The following is a 4,169-nucleotide window of genomic DNA, read 5'->3' as shown; positions in this document are numbered from 1 at the left end:
ACCTGAAATGCTGGTTCAGAAGGGCCCATCTCTCTTCCAAATAAAGAAAAGGACAGAACTTAAATGAAGGGAAAAAAAAAAACAAACAAAAAAAGGAAACTGGAAGTTAGTAAGAAGAGCTTTTTGTAAAGCTAAAGGGAAGAAAGATTACAGTTTTAGATTCAAGGTTTTCTTGGTTCTCCAGTGAAGACAGCAATTAGAGGTAAATGTATGTATGGGAATTCGATGCATTTAGCTTATCTAAAAGAAGAAGGGGAGAACTGTTTAATGGACAGTGTCTTCGCGGAGTGGGAAACCATCTAGTAAAGATTTCTTTAAAGCAGCAAAGGACATAGTGAAAACCGATTGCTGCAAGCTAACACTAGACAACTTTAAATTAAAAGTTGAGTGTGTGTTTTTGACAGGTGGGGACAGCTCACTGCTGAGAAACATTGCTAAGGACATTGGTGTTTGTGTTTCTTATGGATGTACTGCATTCAAATGCAAAATTTTGGATTTAAAACAGACCTAACTGGTGATTGCTAGATCCAGTACAAGGCAGGAACTACAACTGGGTGGAAGGAGCAGAAACCACCGTTGGGTTGCACTAAACGCAAAGTGAAATTGCAGCCTTAAAATGGCCACACAAGGCGTGTGTCTGTCTGTCTGTCTCTGACCCCTGTGCACCAAGGGTTGCAGCTTCCCCAGGAAGCCATAAAGCACTTTCTTTCTAACCACATCATACAGCATCCCCCTTGCTTTCTCCCTCAGAGATTTTTTGCAGTAGCTATGATTTGTTGCTCACCAATTCCATTTCAGAACATGAAGAGAAAACCCAGCAGAGAGTACAGATTAGGGCAGCAGCTGAATGGGGCAGGGCGAACCTCAAGGGAGGGACAGTTCCCATCCAAAATGCTCTACATTTCTTAAACTCTTGGATTTACTGTCTGGAGATAACACAGCCTGGGATAAGCTGTCACACTGCAGAGAAAGGGATGTTCCTGCAGTGAAGGCAGCATCAGCACCCTGCTTCCACCCTGCAGCGCGGCGCAGTCGCCTGCGGCTCTCCATAGCCAGCCTAGTAGGTACTGTCTGAGTTCGGGGATGCTCAGTATGAGCCCAAGGAGTCCCTGTAACCTGTGGGATCAGAGCCTGAGATTGGATGTGCCGTAATCTGACGCATTTTTCAGAATGAGGGGCTCTGCTTGGCCACAGGGCTGAGCTCTGTGCTTGCAGGAGTTTGAATTTGCCTGTTAATCCCAGGTTCTGCATCAGCATCTTTTTGCTCCTGCCTCTTTAAGGGCTGGCCCTCGGAGCCCAATTTGCATATATGGTTGGCATAATTATGTATTCAAATTAGACATTCTCCTTTAACTTCCTTGCATATCTGGCTAGCCCATTAGAGAGATTTAGGGGTGCCTCGCAGTCAGTGAAGGTGACTTGAACTAGCTTGTTCCACATCACACGAGTGCACGTAGGCCATTTCAGCCGGCTCCTGACCACCAGGAATGTCTTGAACTATTTCAGGTCTGTTTTCAGCTTGTTTCTGATGGCTCAGGGCCAACATATCTGTGTATAACTGTATATCCGTTTCCATTTATATAAAAATCATTTTTAATCGAGGCTTACAATGCATTTCAAATATTTAGAAGAGAAGGGAAAGTACAAGTTTCGTTGCAGTGAGGAGTACTGACTCTCCCTTGAAAACTGAGCAGCTTGATAATTTTCAATACCAGTTATCTTCAACACCAGAGTTTGGTAGAACGTGATTGAATTAGGCCTAAAGGTTTGAATTCCATTTCGAGAGCATGCTGGAAGAAGGAGTCGGCAAGCACAAAGACAGACACCGTACTTGCCATGTAAGAACTTGGGAACGGAAGGGATAAGGTCAGGAGAAGGAGCAGCATCCTGGTGTTCATGACAGGAAACAGAGTGGCAAGCAGAAGGCCTGGCCCAGAGCCCCCTCGAAGCATGCAGCAGAGCCAGGCCGGGGCCAGCACAGCCTCCGTGTAAATGCGGAAGGCTGCAAGCAGTGCCTGGTGGGAAGCACACTCTGGTCAGGCTGAGGGTGAGGTGGGTTTTTCTCATCCTAGCCCACTATTTCAACAAAGTCCTTTACTGTCAAGCTAACCCAGTACATTAAAAAAAAAAAACAACTGACTATTCTATCCTGGCGGTGGGATTTGTGCATCGGCAGTAAATGGAAATGAGCTTTCTCTTCCATGGAGCTGAAGTCCACCCAACCAAAAACAACACCAGAGGAGTTGCTGGTATGTATGTGCTTAACTTGGCCCACCGTTAAACTTCAGCTACTTGCATTGTATCTTTTTTCTTGTTTGCTTTTAATTACTGTGTTACTTATGTTATTAGGGGAATCTGTCAATGTTTTATTTCATCGAGATCTTTCACTTAACTCGCTCTCAGTTTCTGCAGTTCATATCTCTGATGGTTCAAGAATGAGTTACAAATAGCATCATTGTTAGTGAATGCAATAACAAGGTATTATTGGCATTAATATTGGTAATACGCCTGTACTCTGGGAGAGAAAACCTTAAACACTAGAAAATTCTCCTGTTTATTTCTTTTCATTAATTAGGTTCTTATGGAAGTGCATTTAGGGCAAACAGGAACCGATGATCTTTGTGGTGCTTTCACCATACTCACAGATAGAGAGGCGTCACCTCCTTTTACAAAGCTGTTCAGCGATCACCACTAATGTGTTTTAAATGAAAGCATAGCAACAACAACAGAGATGATTTTCTTGTCACTGAATAGGTTTGAACAGTAAGTTTGAGTGATAAAGGTTTTGCGTTGCTAATGGACTTGGGTGAGATCGAGTCTCGAGCAGTCCCAAAGAGTAAACTCACCTGTGCTTCAGGGTTAGAGCTCTGCTGATAGGAACTCAGTAACTCGAGGCACACGGAGAGGGAGCCATGTGCAGGAGGAGAGACCCTCACCTCCCTTTCAGCACCCGGGTCTCCAGGGTTCCCATTTCTCTCCCTGCTTCTTCTGCATCCCCCTGTTGCACCCTTCCCAGGGACAGGACTGGCACAACTCCTTATGCCCAGAGCAGGAAAAATTAAACCTTATGAAAAGACTGCAGCAAACTTCAGAAAGGGTAAACATCTGTTTGGTTGGAATTGCCTGTAAATCCCACAGGAGGCGGCACCCTGTAGCATGATGTGGTGCTCCAGAACACACCTTATGCACAAGCAGTTAGAAGGAGGGGACAGAACAATTGATGTTTATTACTAACCGAAGTACTTTTTGAAAAAGAATAGCTTTTCAAAGTAGATTAAATGTGAGACGTGCTGTGTTGATAGAGGTGGTAAGACAATAAGATACATTTCTCTCTATTGTGTTGTAAGCATCTTGCTTTAAGAACATGCATTGTGGGGAGCTGTAAATTCAGGTCTTGGCTGTGCATCCTGGCTGGTAGGGCCCAGGGACAGTTTGGAGCCCACTTGACTCAAGTCAGGCTGCCAGCTCAGACTGCAGAATTGGACATCTGCTGAACAAAATGTGGGGGAGAATGAAAAAGTACCCATCTTTCTCTTGAGGATCAAAGCACAGTGAAAATGCACTTCCATAGAAAGTAACAGAGTAAGATTAATTTTACATGCTACAGCTATGATTGTCCAAGTGTTACAGGGAAGACAGGATAAATTCAGGCAGACAAGGTTTCATTAATTGAGGGAATTTCCAAGCTAATTTACAGGTGTTCAGGGACCTGACCTATTTCGATCTGAATAATATCTGATGACAGAGTTCGATATCCACAAACATTCTATTTAAAGAGAGGGGAGAATGTTTTGAGTTGGGTTTTCTTAATTAGTATTCCACAAATATGCCATGGTTTTGCTAAGCCCAGCTAACACTTATTTCCTTATGAGTTTTAAACTTAAAAGAAAATCAGTGTATTTCACTTTGCTCTATGTAAAAGAGAAAAATAAATTCTTGTACTGCATCTGCATGTTGGCCTAGGTTTTTATCTGAAATAAGGAAAACAAAACTAAAATTGTCAGCTACATTTTACACATTTCCATTGACAATCAGACTCTAATTTCCAGTTTCACTTGTGTAATGAACAACTACCTTGGCCATTAACTTTATCTAAAGTGGATGTTAATTGGCGCTAAATTACAGTTCCTAAGGTGCCTAAATACTGTACCCCCCTTATAAGAACAGTC

The sequence above is a fragment of the Cygnus olor genome, chromosome 9, assembly GCF_009769625.2.
Source record: "Cygnus olor isolate bCygOlo1 chromosome 9, bCygOlo1.pri.v2, whole genome shotgun sequence".
NCBI lineage: Eukaryota > Metazoa > Chordata > Aves > Anseriformes > Anatidae > Cygnus > Cygnus olor.
This window is presented reverse-complemented; position numbering follows the sequence as displayed.